Source organism: Elephantulus edwardii, unplaced genomic scaffold (genome assembly GCF_000299155.1).
Source record: "Elephantulus edwardii isolate Elephantulus edwardi_28Jun2011 unplaced genomic scaffold, EleEdw1.0 scaffold00030, whole genome shotgun sequence".
Classification (NCBI taxonomy): Eukaryota; Metazoa; Chordata; class Mammalia; order Macroscelidea; family Macroscelididae; genus Elephantulus; species Elephantulus edwardii.
In genome coordinates, this window is record NW_006399780.1 from 11,034,684 (window position 1) to 11,041,783 (window position 7,100).

The following is a 7,100-nucleotide window of genomic DNA, read 5'->3' on the forward strand; positions in this document are numbered from 1 at the left end:
TTCTTTGGGATAGGAACAAATATCGATCTCTTCCAGTCAGTTGGCCAAGTGGTCGTTCTCCAGATTTCTTGGCACAACTTGGTGAGCATGTCCAGGGCTCTAACATTATTCCCCAGTAAATAAATTAAAACGATATAATGATGTAATTTGGTCTTGGATGTCTAAAACAAGTTAACCTACTGATGGCAAGAGAGACTAAGCAACTCATTCTGTGGCTACAAACATGAATTTCAGAGAAAGTAGCTATTACTGCAAGAGAGAGGAATGGTTAACTTCTTCCAAGGACTGGGGCATACATTTAACACAAAAGTTGTAAATTGGATACTAAAATTGGGTAAAGGAATAGGAGACCTGCCAGAATGTTCGAAAGCCTCTACCAAGATTTACTAATACAGCTGTGAAACACTAGATTCCATTATGTATTGTGGGATCTTGTTTATGACTGGGCTGTTTAAACTGTGTTACTATGGTGCTTATTCCAACCACCACTTGGGGAAGATTTATACTTCACTCATTTTATTATGACACTGGGACGCAAGACTGTTCACGATCACAGTTGAAAAATAATGTTATGCAGAATTCCTAAAATTGCTTTAGTCAACTTTAAAAATAGTGTGTCTATAAAAAGTTAATTTTTGAATTATTTCAGAGAACAGTCAAAAAGTTTCACTTAATGTAACTTCCAGTGCCTTAATTCAATTGGAGGGATTTTTTTAATGCCTATCTTTAATACTGGAAATAGTTACCAATTTGCTAAAGTCAGCAGTTGCACAAGTGTCAAATCATGTCAGTAGCAAAGAAAATGAGCACCGTTATAATTTGAGATTATTAGAAACTCAAATAAAAAGTGCTGCTAGTGCTTATGACAGTCTTTGAGATTTATGTACAGGTTGATAGCAAGAGATGAATAACTTTTAGCTAACTGCTCCATTTTAGGTGATTTTTCCATCTTTTAAAATACTCATTATGAATATCTACCCTCTTTTGAGAAATGGAGAATTACTTTGTCATCTAAGTCTTCAGTTTTTTTAACACTAAGATAGGATTGAACCACCCCTTGGTGCTTTAGTAAAAAAAAATAAATAGCATTCATATTTCACACTAGTCCACTGAATCCACAAAAATAAAAAATATGCAACCAAACAAAAACCTCAGAGCCTTTCAAGTAATCTCTCAAATATATATAGGAGAGTTCAAATATTTTGTACTAGCACTCTGAAAACTGAGCAAAAGATTAATACAAATAGAACCTACATGCCATAAATCAAGTTTGTCTCCATCTTTGCAACTAGTAAATGAAAAACCTACAACTCTAATTCATAGTTCAATTGAAGATAAACACTACTATTCACCTATTCTTGGTTATTATAAAGATAGCTCAGATCTCAGAGGCTGATGCTCAAAAAAACAGGAAAATGAAAATTGGCTCAAGATTGTAAGTCTACTGTTCAATGATCTTTTATCACAATAATCTCCCCTTAGTTTAAATCCCTTTGGTGGAAAAGAGTAATTCACATAGTCTCTGATGTAGAATTTCCTAAGAAAGATTCCTATAGTTAAATGACGGTGACATAAGAAAGAGGATTTATGGGAAAGAAAACAAAAACATAAAATTTATTGGAAGTCTTTAAATATACAAATGTAGCTAGGAGACACAAACAAATATTAAGAAAGAGACTTCATATCTCTGGTCCTTTTTTGCATACATGGATCATGATTGATAAATAGAGCTTTCAGGTTAAACTTTTTCTGTATGAAACAGTGACTGGTAATGGGCTCAAGTATGTTGGGAATCATTTGGATGGCACAAGATAGAAAAGGATAGATTTCAGATCTGTTGTTTATAGTGTTGCTATGAATCACATGGAACTCAATGGCACTTAAAAACAATAAAAACTTGTTCACAAGGATTTGAGATGATATAAACAATGGATTGGTTTTTCTAGCTCCTTCAAATGGCAATAAATGACTCTTCCAAAAATACTTGTCTTTTCACAGAGGAGTACTGAAAATTAAGAGAGGCCCTTTCTCTGCTCAAATGAACTTGGGATGTATTTCCCATGCTTCTCCACATATTTTCCTAATTATGTGCCCAGTAACCCATGTCTGTATTGCTCTGGATTCTTCTTCCATTGCCTTCCTCCCTAGGCTCCAGTTGTTTCATTTAATAACCTAATTTATACATAAAATCTAAGATTCTGCTGAAAATTATCCAAAAACATTTGGAACATCATGTCAACAGAGAACTGCCAGATGTGCAGGCTGGATTTAGAAGAGGTCATGGTACTAGGGATATTATAGCTAATGTCAGATGGATCTTGGCAGAAAGCAAAGAATACCAGAAGAATGTCTATCTGTGCTTCATTGACTATGCAAAGGCTTTTGACTGTGTGGATCACAACAAGCTGTGGCTGACTCTAAGAAGAATGGGAATCCCAGAACATTTGATTGTGCTAATGCGAAACCTATACTTGGACCAGGAGACAGTCGTCAGAACAGAGCAAGGAGACATTACATGGTTCAAAATCAAGAAGGGGGTCCGTCGGGGATATATTCTGTGTCCTTACCTTTTCAATCTGTATGCAGAACAGATCATTCGAGACGCTGGGCTATATGAAGAGGAATGTGGGATCAGGATTGGTGGAAGAATCATCAACAACCTGCGTTATGCAGATGACACAACCCTACTTGCTGAAACTGAGGAGGACCTGAGGCGCTTGCTGCAGAAGATCAAGGACTACAGCCTCCTATATGGACTGAAGCTAAATGTCAAGAAAACAAAGAGTCTAACCACTGGGCCAATTAGCAGCATCAGCATGGATGGTGAGGAGATTGAGATAGTTAACAGTTTTAATTTACTTGGCTCCACAGTCAACGCTCTTGGTAACAGCAGCAAGGAAATCAGGAGACGAATTGCATTGGGAAAGTCGCCTGTGAGGGACCTCTCAAGAGTACTGAAGAGCAACGATATCAGGCTGGAGACTAAGGTGCGCCTGATCCAGGCTATAGTCTTCGCAGTTATGTGCTATGCATCAGAGAGTTGGACAGTGAATAGGGCTGATAGAAAGAGGATTGATGCCTTTGAGCTGTGGTGCTGGAGAAGAGTGTTGAATATACCATGGACTGCTAGGAGAACAAACAGGTTTGTCCTGGAGAGGGTGAAGCCAGAGTGTTCCCTGGAGTCAAGGATTCTGAAGCTTCGTCTGACATATTTTGGGCATGTTGCAAGGAGGGACTGGTCCTTGGAGAGGGACATCATGTTTGGCAGAGTGGAGGGGAAGCGAAGGAGAGGAAGACCTTTGGTGAAATGGATTGATTCTGTTACTGGAGCAGTGGGAATAAGTGCGTTTGAGATGGCTAGGTTGGCACAGGATAGAATAGCATTTAGAGCTCTTGTACATAGGGTCGCTATGAGTCGCAAGCGACTCAATGGCACATAACAACAACAATAATACATAAAATATTTACTTTCCTGTACATAATATAATGTCCATACCAGGTAAGGATTATTGAGGGCCTTGTATTCTTTATATCAAGCTAAATGCAAGCTCAAAACTGTGGACCCACGTTCATGGCGACACTCCATCAGACTTTTGAGGCGCTCTGGTGGCCTACTGGCAAGAAGTTGTGCTGCAGTCTCAAAGGCCCGTGGCTTGAAGCCATCAGCTGCTCTGCAGGAGAAGGATGGGCAATCTTCTCCCATATGATTAACTGGCTCTGAAAACCCACCAGAGGGTCAGCTATGGGTCAGTTCCAACTCTATGGTACATAACAACAAACATCTTAATAGAGCAGCTGGTAGGTTCAAGTGATGAGTTTCTAACCTTTGCGCTAGCAGTCAGTATCCACTCTACCTCCAGGGTGCACTTCTTACTAGGTGTCTCTAAGTATATATCTCTCAGTCTCTCTATGAACTAGACCAAGAGTCATTTACTTGGCCTGTCTCCTCTGACATAACTTTACTCTTCTCCTTGTTCCCATGTCAGGTTATAAAGCTATAAACTTGTTAGTTTATTAGTTTATTTATTGATCCATAACTTATCTTGAGTCTGACTTTATACATGAACTTTTCCTGATGGTCTGGATAGGAATCAGATTCTTCCACTACATCTGTGGAAGAAATTGTCAGAGAACTTCAGCATCATCAGGCAAAATAAGATCAAGTGCTCACTGTGTAACAGGCCATCAATTAATTATGAGCAAGTTCAAATTGAGCCTCAAGAAAAAGAAAACAAATCCACAAGAACCAAAATTTGACCTAGAGTTTATACCACCTGAATTTACAAATTATCTTAAGAATAGTTTTGAGATATTGAACACTAATGATCAACAGTCAGGTAAGTTGTGTGTTGACATCAAGGGTATATAATTCATGAAGAGAGCAAAGATTTTTACAAAGACAGAAGAGAAAGAAAAAAACCAAAATAAACATCAGAAAAGACTCTATAAATTACACTAGATTGTCAAGAAGCCAAAACAAAGGAAGAAATGCTGAAATAAAAGAGCTGAACAGAAGCTTTCAAAGGGCAGCTCAAGAAGACAAAGTAAGGAATTATAATGGAGAGTGCAAAGACCTGGAAATGGAGAATAAAAAGGAAAGAACTTGCTCTGTATTTCTCAAGCTGAAAGAACTGAAAAACAAATTCACGTCCTGAATTGGCGATATTTAGAGATTGTTGTTGTTATGAGCCGTCGAGTCGTTTGTGACTTATTATGGGTAAAATCTTAAGTGAGAGCGCTAAATGAAGAAGGAGGGAATACACAGAATCAACATACAAAAAAAAATTGGCCCTGAAATATTTCAGGAAATGTAAAGAGCCAAGTGTAATGAAGGAAGAAGTTCAAGCTGCTATGAAGGCATTGACAGGAAATAAGGCCCCAGGAATCCATGGGACAGTAAGTGGCATGTTTTGAATAATAGGTTCAGCCCTGGACATGCTCATCAGTCTGTGCCAGGAAATTTGGAAGAAAGCTACCTGGCTGGCTGACTAGAAGAGAACATATTTATTCCTATTTCCAAGAAAGCTGATCCAACAGAATGTGAAAATTATTGAGCAATATTATCATCACGTGCTAGCAAAATATTTCTGAAGATCATACCAAAAAAGTGAAAACAGTACCTTAATATAGAACTGACAGACATTTAGGTGGGGCTTAGAAGAGACCATGGCACCAGGGATATCATTGCTGATGTCAGATCGATTCTAGGTGAAAGAAGAGAATACCAGAAGAATGTCTATTTATGCCTCATTGACTATACACTTGACTACATGAATCTTAACAAATTACAGCTAGCATTGATGGGAGTCCTAAAACACTTATTTGTGCTCATGTGAAACCTATACCCAGAGAGCAAGATACATGGCTTAAAATCAGACAGGGTGTGTATGAACGTTGTATCTTCTGCCTACAACTATTCAATCTGTAAGCTGAGCAAACCATTCTAGAAACTAGACTCTATGATGATGAATGTGTCTTCAGAATCCGAGGAAGAGTTATCAACAAACGGTGTGTTATGAAGATGACATAAGGTTACTTGCTGAAAGTGAGGAAGACTTGAAGCACATTTTTAGCAGATGATCAAAGACTATAAATATAGCCTTTAATATGGATTACATTTCAGCATCAGAAAAACAGAAATTCTCACCACTGGACCAATAGGCAACATCAGATAGTTGGAGAAAAGATTGAAACTGTCAAAAACTTTTACTTACTTGGATTCACAATCAACACAGTTGGTACTAGAAGTCAAGAGATCAGAAGATGTATTATACTGTGAAAGTCTACCATTAGGGGCCTTTCTAAATTTTTGAGGGGCAAAGATATCAGTTTGAAGACTAAGGTGTGCCTGATTTGGGCCACTGTCATTTCAATCGCTTGCTATACATTTGAGAATTGTACAATAAATAAGAATGACAGAAATATAATTCGACTGCAAAAAAAACCCCAAACAAACAAGTAAGTCTTGAAGAAAGTAAAACTGGAGTGTTCCTTGGAGGCAAAGGTTGCAAAACTTCATCTCACATACTTTGGTCATGTTGTTAGGAGAAGCTATTCCTTGGAAAGGGACATCACACTGAGAAGGTGGAGGGTTAGTCCAACAGAGGGACTCTCAACAAGATAGATTAAAACAGTGACTTCAGTAAAGGGCTCCAGGGTGTTAGAGATGATGAGGATGACACAGGAATTATGAGGGAAGCACAGAGTTCAGATCTGTTCTTCATAGGTTTTCTGTAAATTGTACTTGACTCGCTGGAAGTTAAAAACAATCTTATTTCCTTGTGTCAGACATTCTGCATCCTTAATTAATTTGATTTTATACAAGTCTACAAATAAAGAAAAGTTCATTGTCTCATTTTTACAGAAAAGGCAATTATAACATTGATGCTGAGATGGGAGAAGTATTCAAACCCAAGATGATCTATTCTCAAATCTCATGCTTTCTCGCCACACCCCCACAACACTGTAAGAGTGCTCAAAGTAAAGAGGAAACAAGAGAGGAAAGGTAACAGAGGAGAAAAACTTTGTGTCCAATTAAATAATGAGGTACTCCCTCCCTTCACTGAGCTTTCTAAATTTCTAAATGGGGTGCTGGATTCGTCTTGAAAAATCTTACAGGTAAAAAATATCTGTAATTGGTTTGTAGTCTGTTTGTATTTTGATTTCCTTTTGAGAGACAATATTCAAGCCTATCCTTTGCCATTATCTCTCTAACCTTTTTTTTTAACTGAATTCAGTGCTTGTCATCATCTCCACAAGCCTTCTATGTCACTTGTACTGTCCCACAGCTTGTCATCCCCTTTATATCCTGCTATTGCATGTGATTTCTAGCAAATATCTGAGCCCAATTACAATTACTGACTTTGATCTCCAAGCTACACAGTTTTATTTCCTGAATATCTTCCAGGCATGATCTCTATAGAACACTTGCAAAAGTGCTTACCAAGCTCAGACATAGAGGCCCAGAAAAATGAGAGTAGTTTTTTTAATATTTGTTTACCTAATCTTGGTGGAAGATCTATTAACAATCTCCGTTATGCAGATGACACAACCTTGCTTGCTGAAACTGAGGAGGACCTCATGCACTTGCTGCGAAGGGT